This window comes from Hypanus sabinus, unplaced genomic scaffold (genome assembly GCF_030144855.1).
Source record: "Hypanus sabinus isolate sHypSab1 unplaced genomic scaffold, sHypSab1.hap1 scaffold_763, whole genome shotgun sequence".
Taxonomy (NCBI): domain Eukaryota; kingdom Metazoa; phylum Chordata; class Chondrichthyes; order Myliobatiformes; family Dasyatidae; genus Hypanus; species Hypanus sabinus.
In genome coordinates this window covers 160,000-187,099 of record NW_026781614.1, presented here as the reverse complement: position 1 = coordinate 187,099, position 27,100 = coordinate 160,000, and the positions used below count along the sequence as shown (strand labels likewise).

General features: G+C 48.1%; 1 long non-coding RNA gene across 1 annotated transcript; it reads right to left on the bottom strand.

Moving 5' to 3' along the window:
• Positions 1 to 791: 791 nt before the first annotated feature.
• Positions 792 to 11,925, bottom strand: LOC132390090 (uncharacterized). Its single transcript, XR_009510777.1, has 3 exons — positions 11,723 to 11,925; positions 6,225 to 6,509; positions 792 to 927 (listed from the first exon to the last, which is right to left on the bottom strand). It is a non-coding gene; the product is annotated as an uncharacterized LOC132390090 (long non-coding RNA).
• Between the last annotated feature and the right edge of the window lie 15,175 nt (positions 11,926 to 27,100).

Below are 27,100 nucleotides of genomic sequence, written 5' to 3'. Positions count from 1 at the left end.
TGTGAACTTGGAATCCAAGATCCCTCTGCTAATGAACATTGTTTAACAGTGTACTATCTCTTTACAGTTGACCTACCCAGCTGCCACGTTGAAAATCGCTACTCAAATCTCACTGAGTTTTCTGTGGTACTATTGAATGTATTGCCAAGTGCACAAGTACGGGAAGGTACAGGGACAGAGAAACACTGACTTGTGGCAGCATCACAGGCAAGTTCATTCAGATAAAACACGGAACACAAATTATACGATTCTCTGTCAGTAACAATATAGAAATACAAGTTTTATGTCATTAACAATGTATAAATATGATATTTATGTCATTAACAATGTATAAATACACATTTGATGTCATGATCAATTTAAAAATACACATTTTGTGTGAATAACAGAATGGGAAATGTACTTGGACCCTCAGACAAATTGTTAACACAGCTTAGGAACTCACTGGGACATTCTGCAGGGCCAAGAAGGCTCTGTTCATAAATTCTCTATAAAAACACAGGCAACAGGAACAGGCCACTCGGTTCCTATAGACCATCCTTTCATTCAACAGGACACCGGGTCGATCCATCCTTGACCTCCAACACCACTGCTGTCTACACTTTTCCCGGACCATTGGACCCACTTACAGGTCGACAATCTGCCGGTGTTTGACCCCAGTGTGGTGAATCCTTCTGCTCGCGAACACCGTGGGTTCAGACATTTCCGTAGACGAGACCCTCCTGTCCCCACCGGGAGAAACATCCTGTCCGCCCCCTCTCACACCACCTTCATCCTTTCAATAAAATCCCCCTAACCCTTCTCCCGCCTTCATCTGCCATGATCTCTCCTTCTCCGGGGAGCCAGCAACTGGCCGACGGGCCGAAAGTCTCCTCCTACCTGTCAGCCGTACATCAGACTCCGGTCGCAGGAGACGCATACAACTTCCTTCGGAGGGAAATGGAAAAAATGTTTTACAAAACGGGGTTGGGGTTTTGACGTTTCTTAATGATTTCAGTCGGACAACAACATTAATCACGGTGTTTCAGTATTGAATTCAGTGTTGTGTGACGTAAAGTCCCATTTATCGTGCTCAGCGCTGTCGTGTTGCTGTTGGAGTGGGCAGCATGTGGTTTGTCTCGAGTTTGGTCACAAAACCCCAAATCTTGTGGGGAGCTCTTTCTCGGGATAATCTGGTTTGAGGTGGCTCCGTCATTTTGCGATCTCGTATTTTGATAACCAGAGGTTTCACTAATATGAACGAGAATTGTCAGCGGGCTAGACACATAGCGTATTTGGCAACAGAACAAATATCGTCCCTGCAATCTTTGTCTCCTGGGATACTAAACACTCTGACAATGTAGACCACAGGTACTCTGTCCTCTGAAAGACAGATAATCATTCAGAAAACTGAGGGCTGAGAGGAATTATGTTTGTTAGTCATCGTAGTTCGCTCAGAGTCGATTGGATGGTGTTGATGTGGATATCGGACGTCTCCCAGTGTAAGGACGGACAGCTAAATCGTCCGCGTTGTCGGTCTCCAGCCGCTCGTAGCGCTGTAGTAACCTCCGGCGACGCGCAGGGGCGTTGTGGGAACTTTCGGCAGCGGCAGGCGTAGTGCCGATCCCAGAGCTTGCCGGTTGTTCTCCTGTTCGGGCGGCAGGCCTGATCTGTTTTGTGGAAATCGGGGGCCGGTTGCCCCGCTTGGAGCTTTCAGTCCGACCCCGGTTTGTGGGATAATTTAGTTGTGGTTCTCAAAACTGGGAGGAGGTTTGGGGTGAAGGTCTTTGTATGCGGGGAATGGTTATGGGTGGACGTGTGGGTGTGGAGTGAGTGATGGGAAAGTTGTGGAGCCGTAGGCGTGGTGGTGGCGATGTTATTGGAAGAAAGTTGGATGATTGGAAGTTCCGTGACCCGGGAAGGATGGACACGGGAGAAATTAAGTTGTAAACAAGGGAGTATCTGATCTATTAGATCAGACAACTCGCAAGTCCCTTCAGGAAGCAACAATTCTCTATTCATAATAATTATTGTCCAATGTTGCTGTTAACACTGTGTTTGTTGCAAAGCCCAAGAGTCTGGGATATCTGTCACCGTCATGGGCTGCGAGAGCAGATTGGGAATGGGGAAGGGGTGTCAGTGATGCCTGCATTAGAGAAAGACAGGAGTTTGTACAGCCTCCTGTGAGATATAAATGTCCTTACAGTGGATTCAGTTCTGGTGCCATATGTGGAGTTTGCAAAGGGAAAGGGGAAAAGGAAGGGGCTGAGGAGAGAGAGTTTTTACTGGTCAGGAGTGAAGGAGTACACAGGTTGTCTAATGTATTTTTTGAGTTGTTCTTTGAAGATTTCACAGATTGTGACTGAGGAAGAGACTTGTTGAGGGAGGACACCCGGAGGTGAGCAGGTCAGATACGGTATCAGAAGAGTGACAGAGATGTGATTTCCTGCGTCACGGGTACAGACAGTCGTCTGAAGTGAGGAGTTTGTATGGAGATGCAGCTTCCCTGGAGGTGGAGGAAAGAGGACACACCAACAGGTGGAACCAGCTGCGGGAAGACATGGTTTGTTAGGTCTGACGATGAGCTGAATGTACCATATGTCACAGTGAGAAGGTTATTTTTACTGTAAGGAAGCAAAATCAGTGGAAGAAGACACAGAAATTTCATCAATTGCCAGTTGTTTCGCAGAAGTGACCAATTTGTGTTTTACTTTGACAGAAACAGCTATTCACAGTGGTGACAAAGGGGTTCAGTCTGGTTTATTTCAGTTTGGAGAGGGGTGTGGAGTTTTGAAATCAATGCCTTGCGGTGCCACCATCGTTAATTTACCGTGTCCGGAGTGGAGGATCACACAGCACGGAAACAGGTCTTTGGCCGGCCATACCTGTTCTGACCGTCCATTCACTGTCCACACTGGCCCCATTTATCAGCACTTGGTTCACAGCCGACTGTATCTCGGCAGTTTCAGTGCTCATCCACTTCGTAAATGTTGTGAAGGGACCTGCCACCACCACCACCTCGGGCAGTGTGTTCCGGATTTCAGCTACGCTCTGAGTAAAAAGTCTCTTCCTCAGATCCCTCTAAAGCTCTTCATCCTCTGCTTAAATCTATGCCCTCTGAACAGTGACACCTCTGTCCCAGGATCGTGGCTGATCTGGGCATCAGTGAGGCCTTTGAGAAGGTTCACATGGTAAGTTGCTGTGGAAAGTCAGATCACACGGGATCCAGGGAGAGCTGGCTCACTGGATGCACAGTTGTCTTGATGGTAGGAAGCAGAGAGTGATGGTGGGAGGCTGTTTATTGGGCTCGAGGCCCGTGTCTAGTGGTGTTCCCCAGGGTTACACATTGCTGCTTTTCATCTACATCAATAATTTCGTTGAGAATGTAGAGGGTATAATTAGCATCTTTGCAGAAAGTACGTTCAAGCAATTACTTTTATTCAGATAGTAAGTCTAGACAATCCTTGTTTCTATCTTGCAGTTGCTCTCCCATTACCTGCTACAGCTGTGTCCACCCTCCCGCACCTTCCCCACCCGCTTTCCCTCTCCACGCAGTCTTTGTTCTGAACCCCGACAGGTTATAGGTTAAGGATGAGAGGTGACATATTTTAGTGGAACCTGAGGGGTGAGCTTCTTCAGTCAGAGTTTGGCGAGAGTGTGGAACGAGCTGTCATCATATGTGGTAGATGCAGATTTGATTTACAACATTTGTGAAGTTCTGGTGAGTACAGAATGGGAGGCGTACGGAGGACTTTGATGCAGGCAGTTGGAACAAATCATAAAATATCATTTTGGCGTGGACTAGATGGGCCGAAAGGCCTGTTTCTCTGTTTTGTTCTCCGTGACTCTAATAATATTCTGATTTGTAATTTCCACAGTCAGAGCTTTGCTGCTAATTACCGATCCCAGTAATTTACAGAATGGGTGTAGAGGCTACCCCGTGACTGCTCCTGTGATCACTGGGACGTCCCATCACTGAGCAGATATTGCCTTCTCCAATCTCTTTAACTCAGTCTGTCACTCAACAAGTTCATTGTCTACAGGAAATCACAGAACTCACAGAGAAGGGAACCCCGTCAGAAGATTCCTCGCTCTGCCTCGGCCTGGTGATTGGGAAAAGGTCCCAGTCCCAGGGAGTGATGTGCGAATCCTTTGTGGAAATGAGGCATGGGTTTGCAAGATGGGCACAATGCAAGATGTTCTGAAGCTCTTCGTATGGCAAAACAACACAATGAACTGAAAATCACATTGAAACATTGCAGGCTGAACAACGTCATAGAACATAAACATAGAACATAGACTAACATCTATCTTCAGCCTACAATGTTTTTAGGTCTCTGAAAGTGGCCAAGTAGATCAGTAATCAGATGGCAAACTGAACTAATCTAGTTTGTACAGACAATGTCCGAATCTCTCTGCTTTCCTCTCATTCACATGTCTATTGAAGAGGCTCTTAAATGTCCCCGATGTATCTGCCTCAACCAAATCCCAGGTACTCATTTCAGGCACCAACAAATCTGTGTAAAAGAACTTGCCTTTCACTCAGAGGTTGTCTTCCTCCTTTGAACTTACCCCCTCTCACACTGAATGTATGCCCTCTGGTAATCGACTCTTAAAACCCTCAAAAGAGATACTGCCTGCCTACATCTGTACTTGTCATGATCTTATAAACCTCTATCACATTTCGCCTCAAACTCCACGGCATCAGAGAAAACAACCCAAGTTTGTCCCACCACACGCCCTCTAATCCGGACAATATCCTGTTAACCGCATTTGCACCTTCTTCAACTCCTCGATTCCCTTCCTAGAATGGGGCAACCAGAGTTGAACGGAATACTCCAGATGCAGCCTAACTAGAGTTTTAAAAGATGCAACATAGCTACCTGACTTTTAAACTCAGTACTAATACTTTCATAATTTGCCCTGCCCTAGTTAAATACCCTCGCATAATGCTTATCCACCCCTCCACCATACTTTCCTCCAATCATCACATAATTATGTCTGGTCATGCCCAGCTTTTTAGCCCTGGAGAAAAATTTCTAGCTGTCCATTCAATCTGCTGTATGCCTCTGATCATCGTGTACACCTCTATCAAGTCAGCTCTCCTCCGCTTTTTCTCCAAAAAGACACTCTCTCGCTCAAAATATCATCACAGCACATGCTCTCTAATCCAGGCAGCATCCTGGTAAACCTCCTCTGCACCCTATCGATAGTTTCCACATCATTCCTATACTGAGGCGCTTTATAGGACACAATATTCCAACTGAACACAATTTTCCAAGCGCAGTCTAACCGGGATTTTTAGAGTCACAACGTTACCTTGTGGCTCTTGAACTCAAGCCCCTGACAAGTGAAACCGACAGCCAATCCGCCTTCTTATCAACGTGTGAAGAAAGGTTGAGGGATCTATAGGTGTGGACCCTATCATCCCTCTGTTCCACCACACTGCAAGCAATCCTGTCATTAATCCTGTATTCTGCCTTCAAATTCGTCCTTCAAAAGCGATTCACTCCACACTTTTCCAGGTTGAACTCCATCTGCCACTTCCCATCACTGTTCTGCATACTTTCAATGTCCTATTTTAACCTACAACAATCTACTACACTATCCACAACTCTACCAACCTCCATATCATCTTCAAATTTGCTGATTCCACCCTTCCACTTCCTCAAACAGATTACTTATAAAAATCACAAAAAGGCAAGGGATCACAGGACAGATCTTGGCGATTGTAGGGATGACTTACAGTGGACTGAAAAGCTTGAGCATATAGATATTAAGAATCAGAATGTACTGCAGCCTTTGGAAAGCATTAAGTTGGATAAGTCTTCGGGATTGGATGATATGTATCCCAGGCTACGGAAGGAGGCAAATGAGGCTATTTCTGAATCTCTGGCGATGATCTTTGCATCATCAATGGAGACGGGAGTGGTTGTGGAAGATTGGAGGGTTGCGGGTTGCTGTACCTTTATTGAAGAAAATGAGTAGAGATAGCCCAGGAAATTATAGACAAGTGAGTCTTACTTCAGTGGTTGGTAAGTTGATGGAACAGACACTGAGAGGCAGGATTTATGAACATTTGGAGAAGAATAATATGATTAGTAATAGTCAGCTTGGCTTTGTCAGAGGCACGTTGTGCCTTACGAGCCTGATCGAATTTTTTGAGGATGTGACTTAACAGATTAATGAAGGTCGAGCAGCAGATTTAGTGTATATAGAATTCATGAAGGTATTTGATAGAGTACCTTGTAACTCACGACAACCTGTTTGACCCTTGCGTCCTAAACCTTAAATCATCTTCTTTCTTCTTCTTTTCCAGATGTTGTCAGCCAGGGTTCCTTCACCCTGCCATCCTTTTCCTGCCGATAATACCTCGACATTTCCGTTGTGCATTTCCCAGAGAAAACCCCTTCCCGAATTATGTTCCGAGGTCTGAGCCTAATAGCATTATAATTGCACTATTTTGGAGCTGACAACAGACCGTGGGGAATTAGCAGGGCAGTGTGATTAGTTTGGGGACTGACGTGGAGCTGTGGGAAGATAGCGAAACAACGAAATTAGTTTGGGAACTGACGGACTTTGTGGGCTTGGTGGGGCATAGGACTACTTTGTGTACTGGCATAGGGCAATAGGATTAGTGTGTGTTCCTTGCTTACGAACGGAGACTGCTGGAACAGGATGAATCGCAGTATTTAATTATACTTTACATATGTCTTGGATTTGTGTCATCCCACAAATCGTCACAGATATCTGTCGAGCTAAATTAAAAACATACAGCAATCTACCTCACCCTTCATCGACGAGCTTCTGGAAAAAAAGTCTGCGGAAGGTCCGACAGGCCACCCAGGAGGTTGGGGTTCTTTGGGTCCCTGGAATGGAGTCTAGGCTTCGGTCGGTTTCCCTGTTGAAGAAGAAATATTTTCCGGAGGGGAAAACTGGTAAATCCAGCGTATAGGGTATCACGGCCCAGGACATATCCTTGGGGAGGGTGGAAACTCTCCATCCCCGACTCTCCTTGAGCTGAATTCGATCCGGGTCCAGGGTGCTCTGAGCACTGGCCGTGTTTCCAGAATGGACAGGAGGTTGGCTATGTCTCTGGCTGCGTCTGCCCTGGGACCCTCCGCCTCCCGCCGGCAGCCAGGGAGATCATGCATTCAGAGAAGAGTAGGATTCGGCCGCAGGGAAAGTGATCGCCGTGGTAGAGGGAGTGAGGGCCACGTTGGAAGAGCGAAGGAAGTGTGTCGTGGAGATGGGAAGAAATGCAGTGAAATGATGTGAACATATCTATCAGATCGATTGCGACAATGCGGCAGATGCGCATGCGCTGTTTGATAGTGTGCAGCGTACAGATTGGGCCTCTTGCGCGGAGAAACACCGAAACATTGAAACCCTACGGCACAATACAGGCCCTTCGGACAACAATGTTGTGCCGAACATGTCCCTACCTTAGAAATTACTAGGCTTTCACACAGCCCTCTATTTCTCCCAGCTCCATGTGCCTGTCCAAAATTCTTTTAAAAGACCCTATCGTATCCGCCTCCAACACCTTTCGCCGGCAGCCCATTCCACGCACTCACCACTCACTGAGTAAAACACTTACCCCTGACATCTCCTCTATACCTACTCCCCAGCACCTTAAACCCGTGTCCTCTTGTGGCAACCATTTCAGCCCGGAAAAAGCCATGACCAATGCTTCTCATCGTCTTATACACCTCTATCAGGTTACCTCTCATCCTCCGTTGCTCCAAGGAGAAGAGATCAAGTACACTCAAACTATTCTCTTAAAACATTCTCCCCAATCCATGCAACATCCTTGTAAATCTCCTCTGCACGCTTCCTATGGCTTCCACATCTTTCCTGTAGTGAGGCGACCAGAACTGGGCACCGTGCTCCAAATGGGATCTGACCAGGGCCCGATATGAGGCGTTCTCGGGGCGAGCAGGATTCAGTGCCCATCAGTTTCGTCTCGTGCGGGTCCGGGTCGTAGCTCCCACATTGTAAATTGGCCAGTGTATTCCCGTTTCCAACATGACTCAGTAGAAGCGTTTCATCAGACTACTCCGTAACAGGAGACGGCGGATGTGGTCACAAAGAGGGTTTGAAGAAAGAGAGATATGGCGGATACGGCGTGGGAAGGAGTGAAAGCATGGAGACGTCGAGGAAGGGGTCATCAGGACGGGAACAGTTGGATGTTTCACAGACGTTGTTAATGGTCAGTAAGAAGAGATGCATATGGAGTTCTGGGTCTTTGCTCTGGATGTCCTGTTGTTTATCTTGCAGTTAATTCGGTGGCAACGAAGACAAATGCAATGCCGGCACACGTGTGAACAGGGCTCGAATGTGTGGAGGCTGACCCATTGGGTGTGGTCAGGGAAAAGGTTTAAAGGTTCTCGATTCGTGAGGGGGCTAACGGTATCTGGAAAATGGAAAGAGATTGAAGTTATCGAACAGACACCCCCAAGAAAGAAAGGCGGCGTGCTGGAAGAAACGCGCTTTTCTCACAAAGTAACGCAAGTTCGGTAGAGTTTAAACTAATTTGCAAGGGGGATGGGACCCGGAGTTACAGAGCGTGAAAGAAGTGCATGGAGCAAAGCCAGATCTAACATACAGAGAGTCTTTGAGAAAAGAGAAGCAGAATAAAGGGTGGAAAGGTCTTAAAGTAGAAGGGCTAAACTTTGTGTACTTCAATGCAAGAAGCATCAGGAACAAAGGTGATGAAGTGAGAGTTTGGATACATAAACGGAATTATGATGTAATGGCCATTAAGGAGACTTGGCTGGCACCAGGGCAGGAATGGATTCTCAATATTCCTGGATTTCAGTGCTTTAAAAGTTATAGAGGGTGGAGGGGAGGATGGGTGGAACTACTGGTCAGGGATACCATTACAGCTACAGAAAGGGTGGGTAATGTAGCAGATCCTCTTTTGAGCCAGTAAGGGTAGAAGTCAGCAACAGGAAGGGAGCAATTATTTACTGCGGTATTCTATAGACCCCCTGGTAGCAGCAGAGATACCGAGGAGCAGATTGGGAGGCAGAGTTTGGAAAGGTGTAAGAATAACAAGGTTGTTATCATGGGTGACTTTAACTTCCCTAATATTGATTGGCACCTGAGTAGTTCCAAGGGTTTAGACGGGGCAGAGTTTGTTAATTGTGTCCATGATTGATTCCTGTCACAGTATGTTGACCGGCCGACTAGGGGGAATGCCATACTAGATCTAGTATTAGGTAACGAACCAGGTCAGGTCACAGATCTGTCAGTGGGTGAGCATCTGGGGAACAGTGATCACCGTTCCCTGACCTTTAGTATTATCATGGAAAAGGATAGAATCAGAGAGGACAGGAAAATATTTAATTAGGGAAGGGTAAATTATGAGGCTATAAGGCCAGAACTTGCAGGTGTGAATTGGGATGATGTTTTTGCAGGGAAATGTACTATTGTCATGTGGTCAATGTTTAAGGATCTCTTGCAGGATGGCAGGGATAAATTTGTCCCGCTGAGGAAGATAAAGAGTGGTAGGGTGAAGGAACCATGGGTGATAAGTCAGGTGGAAAATCTAGTCAGGTGGAAGAAGGCAGTATACACGAGCTTTAGGAAGCAAGGATCAGAAGGGTCTATTGAGGAATATATGGTAACAGGAAAGGACTTATGAAGGGGCTGAGAAGAGCAAAAAGAGTGCAAGAGAAGGTCTTGGCGAGCAGGGTAAATGAAAACCCCAAGGCATTCTTCAGTTATGTGAAGAACAAAAGGATGACAGGAGTGAGGGTGGTACCGATTAGAGACAAAAGTGGGAAGATGTGCCTGCAGGCTGTGGAAGTGAGCGAGGCCCTCAATGAATACTTCTATTCGGTATTGTCCAATGAGAGGGAACTTGATGGCAATGAGTACAAGAAGAGTGAGGTCGATGTTCTGGAGCATGTTGATATTATGAGAGAGGAGGTGCTGGAGTTGTTAAAATACATTAGGACGGATAAGTCCCCGGGGCCTGAAGGGATATTCCGCAGGCTGCCCACGAGGGGAGGGAAGAGATTGCTGAGCCTCTGGCTAAGATCTTTACGTCCTCGCTGTACACGGGAATAGTCCCAGAGGATTGGAGGGAGGCGAATGTTGTCCCCCTTTTCAAAAAAAATAGTAGGGTTAGTCCGGGTAATTATAGACCAGTGAGCCTTATGTCTGTGGTGGGAAAGCTGTTGGAAAAGATTCTTAGAGATAGGATCTATGGGCATTTAGAGAATCATGGTCCGATCAGGGACAGTCAGCATAGCTTTGTGAAGGGCAGATCGTACCTAACAAGCCGGATAGAGTTCTTTGAGGAGGTGACTGGGCATATAGATGAGGGTAGTGCAGTGGATGTGATCTACATGGATTTTAGTAAGGCATTTGACAAGGTTCCACACGGTAGGCTTATTCAGAAAGTCAGAAGGCATGGGAACCAGGGAAGTTTGGCTAGGTGGGTTCAGAATTGGCTTGCCTGCAGAAGGCAGATTGACGTGGTGGACGGTGTACATCCATATTGGAGGGTTGTAACTAGTGTTGTCCAACAAGGATCTGTTCTGGGACCTTTACTTTTCGTGATATTTATTAACGACCTGGATGTGGGGGTAGAAGGGTGAGTTGACAAGTTCAAAGACGACACAAAGGTTGGTGGTGTTGTAGATAGTGTAGAGGATTGTCGAAGATAGCAGACAGAGATTGATAGGACGCAGAAGTGTGCTGAGAAGTGGCAGATGGAGTTCAACCTGGAGAAGTGTGAGGTGGTACACAATGGAAGGACAAACCCCAAGGCAGAGTACAAATAAACGGCAGGATACTTGGTAGTGTGGAGGAGCAGAGGGATCTAGGGGTACATGTCTACAGATCCCAGAAAGTTGCCTCACAGTTAGATAGGGTGGTTAAGAAAGCTTATGGGCTGTTAGCCTTCATAACTGGAGGAATAGAGTTAAAGTGTCGCGAGGTAATGATGCAGATCTATAAAACTCTAGTTCGGCCACACTTGGAGTACTGTGTCCAGTTCTGGTCGCCTCACTATAGGAAGGATGTTAAAGCTTTGGAAAGGGTACAGAGGAGATTTACCAGGATGCTCCCTGGTTTAGAGAGTATGGATCATGATCAGAGATTAAGGGAGCTAGGGCTTTACTCTTTGGAGAGAAGGAGGATGAGAGGAGACATGATAGAGGTGTACACGATATGAAGAGGAATAGGTAGAGTGGAGAGCCAGCGGCTCTCCCCAGGGCACCACTGCTCAGTACAAGAGGACATGGCTTTAAGGTAAGGGGAGGGAAGTTCAAGGGGAATATTACAGGAAGGTTTTTCACTCAGAGAGTGTTTAGTGCGCGGAATGTACTGCCTGAGTCAGTGATGGAGGCAGACACACTAGAGAACTTTAAGAGACTACAAGACATGTATATAGAGGAATTTTAAGGTGGGGGTTTATGTGGGAAAACGGGTTAGAGAGACGGCACGACCTTGTGGGCCGAAGGGCTTGTAATGTGCCGTACTATTTTGTGTTCTATGTCTCCTTTAGAAATAGACTTTCTGCAGATGATAATCGGAGCTTCTGCAGACACTCCCTGTGCAGGTGAACACTTCATGAAATTGATAAAATCTCACTGGATACAGGCAAAATCGGCCGTTGAAGTTAGGATGTCTGTAGACGTAGGCGTTGTCTGCTCAAAGCTGTTGACTGACGAGCCGATCCGATGCTGAATGCAATCAGTAAAATCTCACTGTGGTCTTGGCTACTTACTGCGATCACGGAGCAGTCCCGATCTGATCTCCGGTGCGCTCAGTGTGAATTCCGCCCATCCTCGTTGTGACGGCATTATTTCCGCTCTATTTCCTCACCGTCACCGGGAAGCAACCAGGAAGTCGATCACTTCACTGCTGAGTATTTACACTGTAGGGCGGGATTTGTTACCAATAGACGTGTGGCGGTAACGCCAGCGGGAATATGGTGAAACATACAAACAGAAGCTAGTTTCAGTTTATTGACCGGTGGGAGGTGGAAATACAAACAGACGGTGGTTTGAGTTTAATGACCGGTGGGAGGTGGAAGCCGCCGGCTGCAGTTGCCGAGGAGCCTGTTCCGGATCTGGGTCTCGCTCGGGCTCTCAACCACTCTCGCAGCTGCCTCGTTCTCCGATGCCCGTCAGTTCTGTCGTGTCGAGATGGAAAACAGAAACTGCGACTCCCTCTGAGAAGAACTTAGTTAGGTTTGTTTGTTAATTATTTCAATAATTGACGTTAGCGGATATTTCACTGCGCTGATGAACTGCTCTCTGAACTTGGACTGAGTTACCCCATAAATAAACGTGTTTGTGCAGCAACTTAATATCATCAGCATGTATCCAGTGTGTTGAAATATGTATTCCGAATCACTGTAATTATTCTGATCCAATCCGGCGATGGTGTAATAAAGGAATTCGGCAACTTTTACCGACCACAGGATGATGAAGCTTCCGGAGATGGAGAGAAGTAAGATCACAGACCTCCTTCTGCTCTCCATCTCCGGGCCACTGCGGTTCTCCGCCTTGTTCTGACCCCTCAGCCCTTTACGGACGCGACTAGTCACCAAAATGTGTCTGACTGTCAGAGCGTTGAGCAGTAGTATTAAAACAAACGGGAATAATGGCGCTAGAACGGTAGAAAGCCAGCTGTATCCCACCCAGCCGGGATCGGTATAGTAGCTCGATTTACGAATGCAGTCCCAGGGTATATTGTCAATTACTTTCAGAGGTCGATACATAAAGAAGTAGGGCACATTTTTAAAACAGAAAAAAACGCCGGTTGTTGTCAGAACTACTGCCGCAGTTTTCCCGGTGCAAAATTTTGCTTTCTGATTCTGGCAACAGATGGCGACAAACCGATCAAACGTAAAGGTGACGGTGAACCAGACAGAACAGTCTGTGGCTGCCCTTGCTGGGACAAAGATGGAACTGCATACGGAGGTCATCTCCAGAAAAGAACCGGGGAAGTAATAATAACTGATCCGCCACAATATGACCTGAAAGATAATGGTTAGTAGATCCGCCGTTGCCATGGCCACCAGGTAGCGAGTGGTGCAGGTGGAGAGGCCGCACTTTCCCCGGGACAGGATCGCAATCGCCACTAAATTAACTGGGGGAACAGCAGAAAAAATAATGAGTGAATTACTGTCACGCCGCACCACGGCTCTCAGAACAGAGATGTGCAGAAAATTCAGAGCAATCAAAGTTTGCTGGCAATGCATTTCCGGAGTTTAAAAAGTGTAAAGCGGGAATCGCAGATTCCTCTTACAACTGCATGCCTGCCGGCTGAATGGTAACAGTACTCGGTCCAGGAGAAGGAGCAGGGTTTGGGAAGGATGCATTGTCAACGAATTGGCGTATATGCTTTGGTTTAGAGAAATAATTCCAAACGTCCACGATCAGGTTTTTGACATATACAAAGCTTGGAAAGCTCGGCAATTTCTCGGCGACGATGTTTGCTGCGTTTCTATCAGATACGTCCTGGAATCGCCCCTCAGATCCGAGCCCCGCTCCCGCCGCTTCTGTCTCCCGTTCGCATGACTTCACCTCAGCTCCTTTATGCCATCCGCGAACAGAGACCTCTCTCAGTTCGCTTCTTTAAAATTCTGCAACTAGCTTGACCGTGGTCGATTGCAATCAGAAAGTTCTCTTTCCCGATTTTAAAGATTTAGCATGTATTTTAAACATTAGTGCTTAAACCATCCAATTTCCAAAAGAAAGCCAATGTATGTGTTTTTTTTCTTCAAAATATTTGCATCATTTAGTGGATGGTCCAAAATTTCTGCCGTATTATTCCAAATGCTGCCAAGCTCATTGTTCCAGAGCGGAGTATCACATGTATTTTACCCCGTCCGACCTCCAACAGACACTGCTGGATTGGCTCTTCATTCCCTCTTCACTACACGTATCGCAGGACACGGAAACGAGCCCTGGTGTACTGAACCTCTAACAGACCCTCACTTGAATTTTGGAATCTCACGATGGTTCGGTGACTTACTCACAAGTGATGTCTAGCGTTCTCCCCTGAATATCAGCGGCGATCCGCTCCCCACCTTCCCTTCAGACTTGAAGCGATTCTTCAAACGCAGCGCAGTATGATAAATCTGAATGTAAACATCTTACGCTATTGACACGGAATAATACCAACCAGCCCGTAAAGGTGGCGAGCGCGCTGGATTATCGGAGTTTACTTTGACAGCGGCTTTGCGTTGATAAATCAGAACTGCCTGCTCTGAATCCACACAATGAATCTAACTGTTCGATCTTCCCCTCTACATCTGTTTCAACTGCCGCTTTACATTCCGTCGAGCCCACGGGTTAAACTGCGAGGGAGTCTCTGAACGGACACAGGGATTTGTCGCAATGTCTGCACCGCACTCGCCGTCATCACAACGCTGTCGGTAAGCGAACGCGTCCAAAGACCGCGGACACTAAACTGTAAACTTCGCTCCGCCTCTGTTCTTACCAGGAACACCAATAACGGCCATGATCAAGAAGTATATTTTTCTCACACGGTAAAATGTTTCAAGCATGCTGTTTGATATCCAGCCTGTCTTCCAGCTGCCCGGTATCTCGCTGAATAAACTCTGAGCTGATAAATCTCCACGGTCATTCATTTATACTCGCGCCAGCACACTGAATATTCAATACTACACAAGGCTGACGTGATTTCCAAAAGCTGGGGTAGAAATAAACATGATGTCATTCAATTAAAAATCCCAATTCCGATGAGATATGCATTGCATGACACGAAATTGCAAAATCTCAGACAAAGAAATGACGATTGGAGAAGTCAGTGAACGTTGTGAAACACTCCCAGGCTCGCCTCTCGGTTTAGTTATCGTAGATCCTGTCCATTCCTTGGCCCCATGGGCGTGGACATCATAGACCAATGCTGTATTGTCATCGGCTGCTGTGTTTCACTCTGAGAATTGTTCCGGTGACAGATCTTTCAATAGAATTATGTAAAACAGAATAAGTTTGTGTTTGTATGTCGCTCTGTAACATTGTGAAGGGGCCTTAAACTAATGTCGCTTCCAAGCTTACGAAGACAGCCAACGTACCAAACCGTTCATCCAATGAATAGCAACACACACAAGATGCAGGAGGAATTCAACAGGTCAGGCGGCATCTCTGGAAATATGTCGACGCTCTGACCGGGACCCTTTTCCTGATTCATGAACGCATCGTCGAACTCCTCAGCTGCATCGACAAAGTTTTCCAGCGGCCAGCCGTTTCCGTTTCTATCCCCATTCCCGGTGCGACATACACATGGCCTCTTCTTCTGCCCCGATTGGCCACTGTCAGATTGGAGGGGTAACTCCTTTTATTCAGTCAAAGTAACCTCCATCTTATGGCATGGACATGGGTATCCCCATCTTCCGGTATTTCCGTCTCCCCCTTCCCTCTTCTTTACTTCTCCACTCTGGACTCTTAATCTTCTCCTCGTCTGTCTTTCCCCTCCCCCGGCGCCGCTCCTCCTTCCCTTTCTCCCACGGTCCACTCTCCTCTCCTATTATATTCCTTCTTCTCAAGCACTGTGTCTATTCCGCTAATTCCCTCCCAGCCTCTTACTTGGTCACCCTACTCCAATCACGTGACTTCACCTAGCAGCTTCCGGCTTGCCCTCCTCCCGTTACCCAAACATTCTTATTCAGCCATCTTCTTCCATTTGTTCTCCAGCTCTTTCCTGGGTTCGCGCCCGCAACGTCAACCACTTTTTCATTTCCATAGATGCTGCCTGACCGGCTGTGTCCCTCCAGCTCTGGTGCAGCCCGTCACATGTTCGCAGCGGTCTGAAGCAGAGTAATTCAATCCCCGTACACACGACCACCGAACTGGTGAAAATGCTTAAACCGACAGAGAGTCTGCATTCATTGCATTAGTACCAACAATGACAGCTAATTGGTAGCGTTGTTGATAGTGAGGTAGGTGGTCGGATTTACATATTTGACGAACTGACCAGCATTTCCATTGGGAATACAGCACAGTATTCCATATTCTGTAATTTGCTCGTGACGAAGTGCTTATGTGTTGAGTGATCTGAACTGAGTGGCACACAAGGAAAGACTTCCACTGTGACTACATACTGGTTGCAGTAATATATCAATGGGTCGTGGGTTACGGGATTAATTTCACTAGATGGGTACTGAACGGCAGGTCGAGATCAATATTGAGGTACGTGGTGATGATCGTCCATGGGTGAAAAGTGCTGGGATATTCACAGAGACTGACGGGGTTCTCGTGAGTGCCGATCAGAATCAGAATCAGGGTTATTATCAGCGGCAGGGGACGTGAAATTTGTTAACTTAGCAGCAGCAGTTCAATGCAATACATAATATAGCAGAGAATATAATAATAATAATAATAATAATAATAATAATAATAATAATAATAATAATAATAATAATAATAATAATAATAATAATAATAATAATAATAATAATAATAATAATAATAATAATAACAAATAAAACAATAATAGTAAATAAACAAGTAAAACAGTTACGTTTATGGAATAGGTTTTGAAAAACGTGCAAAATCAGAAATACTGTATACTAAAAAATACTGAGGTATTGTCCAAAGATTGGTCATTTAGGAATCGGATGGCAGAGGGAAAGAAACTGTTCCTGAATCACTGAGTGTGTTCCTTCAGGCTTCTGTACCTCCTCCCTGATGGTAACAATGAGAAAAGGGTATGCTCTGGGTGCTGGAGGCCCTGAATAATGGACGCTGCCATGCTGAGAAGGACATGGTAAGGGAATTCCAATATCTGTGACGGTAGTGATGCGGATTGATAATGTGGTGTTTAATACCTGACTTCACTGACGGGAAATGTCATAGTACAGAAATAGGTAATATTGGCCCGATTAGCATCAGGCAATTTTCTGCCCCCTATCGGTCAAGGATGTGATTGCAGTGGAGCTGATGCAGACGTGTGTCATCAGGAGAATGGAACAGTTCAGATATCAGTGTCCGTTTGACCCCAATTCTCGTCCACAGCCCCTGTTCACTCATCGAACCAGTTGCTCCGAGCTCCCCCCCCCCACCTGAAGACGACACTGATGCACGATGTACTTAGCTTCTGATCTCTCTCGTTTTGTGGCCCTTCGTGGCTCGTTATGTTGCGGTTTCTGATTAATCTTATCGATCACCGCTAAATCTTCTCCGCTGTTCTCCTTTTAGATCAAACTCCTCAATCTTTCCAGAATCGATGACTGAAACGTCGATTGACGTCAGAGTATGTTTGAAGAAAGGAGATCGTCAGCCGGCATGAACACACGATCCAGAAGCAGCAGAAAGTCAATAACTGCGGTCCGCCACTCTCATGGGAAGCGTTGTCTGAGCAGTCGGTGCTGGAGTCTGCAGATACTGGAGGCGTTGTCTGAGAAGTCGGTGCTGGAGTCTGCAGATACTGGAGGCGTTGACTGAGCAGTCGGTGCTGGAGTCTGCAGATACTGGAGGCGTTGACTGAGCAGTCGGTGCTGGAGTCTGCAGATACTGGAGGCGTTGTCTGAGCAGTCGGTGCTGGAGTCTGCAGATACTGGAGGCGTTGTCTGAGCAGTCGGTGCTGGAGTCTGCAGATACTGGAGGCGTTGTCTGAGCAGTCGGTGCTGGAGTCTGCAGATACTGGAGGCGTTGGTTGAGCTGTCGGTGCTGGAGTCTGCAGATACTGGAGGCGTTGTCTGAACAGTCGGTGCTGGAGTCTGCAGATACTGGAGGCGTTGTCTGAGCAGTCGGTGCTGGAGTCTGCAGATACTGGAGGCGTTGTCTGAGCAGTCGGTGCTGGAGTCTGCAGATACTGGAGGCGTTGTCTGAGCAGTCGGTGCTGGAATCTGCAGATACTGGAGGCGTTGGTTGAGCTGTGGGAGCCTCGAGCGGGAAGCTGCCGATATGGGAGGCGTTGTCTGAGCAGTCGGTGCTGGAGTCTGCAGATACTGGAGGCGTTGTCTGAGCAGTCGGTGCTGGAATCTGCAGATACTGGAGGCGTTGGTTGAGCTGTGGGAGCCTCGAGCGGGAAGCTGCCGATATGGGAGGCGTTGTCTGAGCAGTCGGTGCTGGAGTCTGCAGATACTGCCGGCGTTGGTTGAGCTGTGGGAGCCTCGAGCGGGAAGCTGACGATATGGGAGGCGCCTGATCAGTCGGGCGCCGTTTCACCGAATCAATGGGACGGAAATCAGAAAAAAGCGAAGTAGAAAATAGACGGAAACCTGAGGCCGGTGGCGCACGCGACGGGCGGACATGAGACACAGCGGCCGGAAAACGCAGGTGAGGCGAGCAGCAAAGTACGTGGCGCTTCGATGCGACTGACTCCAATGATGCGATCCGAAGGAAGTCAACAGTTTGAAGGTCGAAACAAATGGTTGGGAAGCAAATTTAGCAATCCAGCGGACGGCCGAGTGGGGTTAATAATAATTTTTGTGTATTTAAGAATTTATTCTAAGGCTGTAAGCTACTCTTTCGACCAAAGTAACAGAGAGTCAGACGGCAGGAAAAGTGATGTATATTGGGCTCAGTGTTAGTGACGGCCGATACTACAGATCGTATCCATGGCGACAGACATTACGAGTTGACATCAGATGAAATGAACAAGGACAAGCCTCTGTCAGGAACAGTATATGAAGCGTCACATCCACAGGGAGGAGTGGATGGAGCGTCACGGCCACCGGGAACAACTGATGCAAGATCAAATCCTCCAAGAGCAGTGGATGTAGGGACACACAACCGGGAGACAAGGATGGTTAGTAACCACACCGGGATCAATGGATGTAGGGACACACAACCGGGAGACAAGGATGGTTAGTAACCACACCGGGTTCAATGGATGGAGGGGTAAATTCCATCGGCAGCAATAGATGTCCGGTCACCCCACCCCCTCCACACGGATCAATGACATCGGGTCATCCCCACCGGGTACTTCGGATGGACGCTTAACAAATATCCGGCACCGGCGAAAATAATTTCCCAGTCATTCCCCTATGTCCCTATCACGGTGATGTGATAGTAGATAAATTCTGTAGCATTCGTCAGCCACAGGAGGATGAAGCTGCCGGAGAGGGTGAACAGCAAAACCACAGACCTCTTCCGGCTCTCCATCTCCAGGTCACTGCTGTTTCCCCCCTTGCTCTGACCCCTCAGCCCCCTACGGACCCGACTGGCCACTAAAATGTGCCTGACTGTCAGAGCGTTGAGCAGCAGAATTACACCGAATGGGAGAAATTGAGTCAACACGATGTCACATCAGTCATACGACACCCACGCCGGGTCAGTGATAACAGAACCAATGTACATTGTTAATGATCTCTCTGTAAGTGAAGTCGAGTGGGCCGTTTCTCAGATAGAACAGACCGCTAGATGGCGCTAGAACCACGGCCGCCGTTCTCCCCGTGCAGGACTTTGTTTTCAGTTTCTGACAGCAAATGGCAACAAACCGATCGAAGGTGAAAGTGACGGTGAACCAGACGGAACAGATCACGGCGATGCGGGACAGGACATGGAGAGCAGTGCACACAGAGAGGACGTTCAGGAAGCAAACGGAAAAATAATGATAATTGAGTTGATACAAAACGACCTCAGTGGTAATGACCAATAGATCCGCCGCTGCCATGGACAACAGGTACCGCGTGATGCAGAAGGAGAGGCCGCACTTTCCCCGGGACAGGATGACAATCGCCACTAAATTCACTGGAGAAAGAGAACGGAATGACATTAAAAAATATGATCCGTAATCAGGCACCCCCAACTTAATCGCCCTCCCCTATACATCAAGGCTAAGGTTGAGTTACTGTTAACCTCAGATTCACTGCTATCGGATTCCAATGATTCACGAGCGGTAAAGAATGTCATCTGATATCCGTCGTGAACAGTGTATTCATTCTTCTGAAATTTTGCCTCCTAGGCCTTGACTGCACGGTACAGGATACATATTTCCCTGCACCCAGACCGTCAATCATAAAAATCTACAGCGCATTTCAGGCCCTTCGGCCCACAATATTGCGCCGACCATCTAAACCCAGACAGAGGTTATCTGCAATATTTGCAAATCATTCGTCTTGCTCAGTATGAATGAATGCACAGGTCATTGTTTGAATGAAGCAGCTTCGTGACGGAGCATCCAGTCCACGTGATCCAATCCCCGTCACAGTACAGCCACGTCAGAAGCCAAGATGGTGAACATTCCTCTATTGCGAGTCGGTATTTCTTAAGCAAGGAGCACAAATTGCACGCGATACAATTTTTTTTGCCTCATAACGTCGAGACGATGTCGGAGTAGGGAAACATGACTCTGACAGGGGGATAGAAGTTACTTGCTGAGAATATCAACTGACCATCTCTGAATCTGACTGGTTACCCTACTTACAAGTGAAGAGTGTTCCAGGTGACCCGAGAATCAGCACACGAAACATTTCCAATATATTATGCAAATTCCTATTTTGGATGCACTTCGCTTTTAATTTTCCTCATACATTACATTTATCCACATTATTTTTTTGTAATTGCCATGGATTTCCGCACACATCGAGATTCACTAAATGGCAGTAAGTCATCCTGGCAACCTCATAATTCTGCAAATAACCCAATTTCATCTCGCCCGGAACGACAGGGGAAAAAAAAAACATTCATGTAATTCTCCACATCGCCCAATTTCACATCGCCGGGAATGTCAGGAGAAAAAATGTATTCTGTCCTCATAATTCCCCACATCGCCTAAGTTCACATCACCGGGAACGGCAGAAAAGAATAACACGCCCGGTCCCGACCTGATCAATATAATCGATACAGTCTATATCATGACAGACGGGTTTCATTCTGAGCGCACATGTGATTGCCTGCTGACATAAAACAGAATAATTTGTTGCCAGTATCTGTATTTTTCGTCTGACAACGATTGTTCAAACTGGCTCATCACTGTCTTTTCCACGGGGGAATTTATCCGAGATAATACTTATAATTTTCTACTTTATAGGGAATTAGAGAATCGTTCCTGTTATTGCTGATGGACTAGGCAGTTCAGAGAGATGGGGCCGAAAAGGAATAAAAGGGTGGCGAGAGGGGAGGAGAGAGGGTGGAGAGAATGGTGGGGAGAGGAGGATAGGGTGGGCAGAGAGGTGGAGAGAGAGGATAGGGTGGGAAGATGGGTGGGGAGAGGAGGGGAGAGAGGAGGCTAGGGGGGCGAGAGGGGTAAGGAGAGGAGGATAGGGTGGGGAAGGTGGAGAGAGGAGGATAAGGTGGGGAACGTGGAGAGAGGACGACAGGGTGGAGAGAGTGGTGGGCAGAGGAGGATAGTGTGGGCAGAGAGGTGGAGAGAGTAGGATAGGGTGGGAAGAGGGGTGGAGAGAGGAGAGAGGATAGGGTGGGGAGAGGAGGATAGTGTGGTGAGAGAATGGTGGGGGAAGAGATGGAGAGAGGGGACCGAGGGAGAGAGAGGCTGAGGGAGTGGGTAGTGGGTCTCCTCTCCTCTCCTTACATTCTCTTTCTCCCCTCCCATCCTCAATCTGACCCCTCCCTCTCCCCCACCCCCCTGCAGAAAATGGTGGTGATCCACGCCAACCATCCCGCACCGCCAGACCTCGCCTCCATCTTGTCGGGCAAGCTGCCGCCCACTCCTGCCTCTGACAGGCCCCAGTGATGACACGTCCCCCTACTCCATGGGACAGCCTAAAAGGTTCGGTCCGGACGACCTGAGGCTTGGCCCGAAAGAAAAATCAAGGCGGGATTTTGGAGACGGAAGGGGAAGGAGGTAACGGTGCTAGTCACATTCCTCCCCCAGGGGAACCCCGCAGATTCTGCTCCCTTGTTACTAGCCGCCCTCTCCCACCCTCGGCTCCCGTCACTCCTAAAACACTCCGCTCCCTGTCCCCTCGCTCTCCCCTCTATCACCCCCCATCTTACCCTGGCTGGCGGCCATTTTGTGATGTTTACCATTGACTTCACCTCTCCCAGCATCGTAGAATGGCGCACATCCATTTCCTCACCTTTCACACACTTCCTGTTTATTCAATCTCAATTCCTTATCTCGCCTCTCCCTTTTCTCCCTCCTCACTTTCCCAACTCTCCATTTAACCTTCTGCCGACAGCCATTTTGTGACAGTGTAAGCGCTCCCCTCCCCTTTCTTGCCGTCCGTCTTATTTACGAAGGAAATGTCACCACCAACCCTTCCTCCTCTATTGAGTAAGTCACTCCCCCACACTTCCTATCCTATTCCTCCCCACCCTGTCCCATTATTCTCCCTCCCTCCTTGTCCCATCACTTCCCCTCCTTCCCCGTCACAACACTCCCCCCGCCATCCCCATACCATCGCTTCCGGTCCCTCCTCCTCCCATCACTTCCCCTCCCTGCCCGCTCCATCATTCCCCTTCCTCCCGATCACATCACTCCTGCTCCGTTTCTGTCGTTTCTCTCCTCCTCACCGCGTCTTTATATTTTCCATTTCGTCCACCAGTTTGTGACAGGAACTTCCGCCCCTTTCCTACCCTATTGAGTCAATGACTTCGCCACGCTCACCGTCTCGTCAGTCCACTCCTCGTTCCTTCACTCCTCTTCATCCCAAACCCCTCACACCTCCTCCCCAAAACCCACACGTATATGTGTATGTGTGAATATCTGAGATATATACATTAGCTTATTCAATGACAAAATTATTGCACTTAAAACATATATACAATGCACAAGGCGATATAAAACACAAATTAAAATACGGTTATTACAATCAATAACACACTCGATCCCGGGATTGTATCCAGGGGCACCGCATGTTCTTTCGCCATAGATTCTGTGTGTGACAGTGGCCATTGTAAGTCAGTGTCTCACTCCATCCCTGGCGGCCACATTAACCAAGGATTCGCCCATTTTAAATCAGCGCGTCCCTCCCTCTCTTGTGCTCACTTCTGCTAAAGCCGTCACTCTCTCCCCAGCGGCCATTTCAAGTGAAGCGTCGGACATCTCATCTCTCCCGGAAGTTTCGGGAGTCTCCCGCATATTGTTAGCGGCTCCCTGACGCCCGCAATTTATATAAAATATCACGGAAATCGTTTTTTTTTTGGGAACGAGAGAGAGAGAGAGAGAGAGAGAGAGAGAGAGAGAGAGAGCGCCATGGCAGAGTATTGCAAAAACAGAAAATACAAAACGTACTTCACCCCAAACTACACTGAAGTTTACCCCTGCCTAATTAGGGGTCAAAATAATGACAGTGTTGCTCGCTGCACTGTCTGCAACAGTGACTTTTCTATTGCTCCTGCTGGGTTACATCTCTGTTGAGGTGAGTTTAACGTGTGTCATTCGTTCATCAGCATAGCTAACGCTATTTAAACTAGCTGACTTGCCGCTAAGGAGCTACTCTATTGCAGACATCCCACCTCTCCCGGGAGTTCCGGGAGTCTCCCGCAAATTGATGGCGTTACCTCCCTGAAATGAGTTTTTGTAGGGTGGGATTAATTGAATTCAACGTGTCCTTCACTCCTTCTCTGCCGTTCATTTTATCCAAGCCGTCCCTTCCTCCTTGGTCCCGTTTCAACCCGGCCGAACGGGGTCTCCTCAGTCAGCACATCTCTCCCTTTTTCCCAACAATATTAACGATGCTGACGGCCGTATTCAATCGCCGTCTCACCACCTCCCTCCACTGCGCTCACTTTAAACAAGGTATCACAAACCCGTCAGACAGTTTAAGAGAAGCAACGGCAATTTTCTGTCAGAGCAATAGGTCATTTTACATCGCCCCAATACCCCCTCTCTCTTCTCAATGTGCCACCGACTGCATTTCGGCCACTTTACCAGATGCGTCTCTCCCGCTCTGTTGTCTGTACATCACTCTCTCCCTGTCGGCCATTGTAACAAAGGTATCAGAGACTATTTCAGATCTGGCCGCCACTCCCTCTGATTTGTCACCTCCTGGCGTCCATTTTCTCTCAGTGCATCCCTCCCTCCCTGGACACGATTTTCAAAGCGCGAGTCACCTCTTCCCTATAGACAAAGTTATATTTGCGCGTCATTCTCACCTTGGTATTAATTTTATATTCTGGTTTTAATCCAGAACCCAATATTTAATCAGCAAATAACTTTCCCCGTCCCCCCCCGTGATAATTTTCAGTCAGTGCAAAATCCCCACCCTGTCGGTTCAATTTAACTCTGCCTCTCTCTCCCACTCTCTTGTCAGTATATCAATCCCTCCCTGCCGGCCATCAGAAACAAGGTAACCACGGCCAACTTAATTCCGCCCATCGCCCCCTCCCTGGCACCCATTGTCACTCAGCCCATCACTTTCTCCCCGGAGACCATTTTCAGTCAACCTTTCACTCCGTTCCTGGTGACCATTCTAAAGCCTTCTGTCGTTCCCTCCCTATTCATTTTTTTCAATCGGCAGCCCCTCTCAGGACAGACACTCTCGACCACCCTCCACTCGATAGGGAGACCGGGAACCGTACCCTGCATAACTTCCTGTGTGTTATGTGGACACCGGGAACCGGGTGCAATGAATCTCCCGGCGTTGGGACATGGAAACCATAAACATCTCTCGCACACACCCACCCCTCCCCCCATCTTCAGGAAGTCGTGCCGAAGGTCCTTCCGTCTGATCGTATCCACCGTCAGTGTTACAAAGCCGTCAACATCTACACGACCCTCGACTTTCCGTGTGACTAATAAACCCATCGGCGTTCCCGTCAGATTTCGTTAACCCCGCTCCGAGTTCTGTCCAATACAGAACTCAAGCGTCCCCGCCAATTCCCAAGATCCCATATCCCTTGGCAATGAACTGAAAGGAGTCCCATTGGGAGGTAGATGGTGTGAGTGAATGGGAAGGGTCATATCCCACTGGGAGATCGGACGACAGGAATGATTGGGAAGGGGTGCAGACGGTGGGGGTAAATGGGAAGGGGCGGGGCTCACTGGCAGGCAAACAGTGGAAGTGAATGGGAAGGTGTGGGGTCTATTGGAAGTTTGGACGATGCAAACGAATGGGTAGGAGTGCGTACCGTTAGGAATGTGGATAGTTGGAGTGAATGGGAAGGGGTGGTGTCATTGGGAGTGCGGATGGTGTGAATGAATGTGAAAGAATGGCATTTGATTGAGATCACGGTCACGTGGGAAGACTCGAATCCACATATTCGGAGGAAGCTGCGCCACTGGACAACAGGCGGAAATACGTCACTACGAGAACGCTTCCGATGTCAATGAGCTCAAGACTGGAGCCGATTGGGAATTTCCCCGGGCTGAAACCGTTGGGAATTTCCCCGGGCGCGTGGCCATTAAATGTGAGCGCGGAGTTGAAGTGGAAAGGGCAGTTAAAGCGGAAGGTTTAGTTAAAGGGGAGGGCGGGGAATCGGCCAGATAGTCCCCAACCCCCGGACGGGGATGTTCACACATTCAGATGTTCACAGATCCACTCTCAGTTCGGGTCTGAGTTCCTGCAGAGATCTTAGTTCCTTCCTCCCGGTCTCACTGAAAAGATTCTCCACAAGCCTGAAACAGATGACACGACAGTGTCAGTAACAGGGGACCGGGGTTAATGTTTCAAGAACACTCACAGACAAATATCACCAGAAAACCCGCGGATCCGCGGATATTTTATCACATTGAACATTAACAAACACTCACCAGATCCACTCCAGACTCGGGAGGGTCAGTATGAGGCGGCGGAGAGCAGGGACAGATCGGTCTGTCAGCGAGTTTGATTCCAGCATCAGCCACGTCAGTGATCGGTTTGTTCTGAGAGCGGAGGCGAGATCCTCGGCACCAGAATCTGTGAGACCGACATTCATCAGCCTGGAGATGAGACAGATTGAGGGTGAAGGACACAGAGAGACAGGAGCCACTACAAATCCCCAGTGTTTATCAGTAACACAATTACTGATCACATTAATGTTCAGTGTCAGACACCCCGTGACTGTAAACACAATCTCCCACCGTCTGGTACTTACCACAGTTCCTGTATTTTACACGCCGGGTTCCTCAGAGCCGCAGACACCATTTTCACTCCTGAATCTCCCAGTTTATTACCACTCAGGTCCAGCTCCGTCAGAGATGGGTTTGTACTGAGAGCGGAGGCGAGATCCTCGGCACCAGAATCTGTGAGACCGACATTGTCCAGCCTGGAGATGAGAGAGAGTGAGGGTGAAGGACACAGAGAGACAGGAGACGGTACAAATCCCCAGTGTTTATCAGTAACACAATTACTGATCACATTAATGTTCAGTGTCAGACACCCAGTGACTGTAAACACAATCTCCCTCAGCCTGGAGATGAGAGAGAGTGAGGGTGAAGGACAGAGAGAGACAGGAGACGGTACAAATCCCCAGTGTTCATCAGTAACACAATTATTGATTATTTTCTTCAGCACGACTGCGCAAGTCGGCCAGTGAGAACAGCGAGAAGAGTTTAAAAGGAAGACAGATTTACAGAGCGAGCGTCAGAGGAACGGGAGACAGGGTAGGAAGGCTTTGGCTCAACGGGGCTTCGGAGATAAAGGGTCGAGGCGAGGTTGGTTATCTGTTTACAGTACAGACAGAGGGTATGTGTGTGAGGCTGGTTTTCTGTGCTTGGTGTCAGATGTGGGAGATCCTGGAGACTCCCAGCCTCCCGGACGGCAACATCTGCACCCGGTGTGTCGAGCTGCAGCTCCTTAGAGACCGAGTTAGGGAACTGGAGATGCAGCTCGATGACCTTCGTCTGGTCAGGGAGAGCGAGGAGGTGATAGAGAGGAGTTACAGGCAGGTGGTCACACCGGGGCCACGGGAGACTGAAGAAATGGGTCACAGTCAGGAGAAGGAAGGTCAAGAAGCAGTTACTAGTGAATACCCCAGTGGCTGTACCCCTTGACAATAAGTACTCTTGTTCGGGTACTGCTGGAGGCGGGTGGCCTACGGGGGTGAGGAAGCGACAGTCCCCGTCCCTCTGGCACAGTGTCTGGCCCTGTGGCTCAGAAGGGTAGGGAAAGGAAGAGGAAGGCAGTAGTGATAGGGGGCTCTATAGTTTGGGGGTCAGAAAGGAGATTCTTTGAATGCAGGAAAGAAACGCAGATGGCAGTCTGCCTTCTAGGTGCCAGGGTACGGGATGTTTCAGATGTCCTACAGTGGGAGGGAGAACAGCCAGAGATCATGGTACATATTGGTACCAATGACAG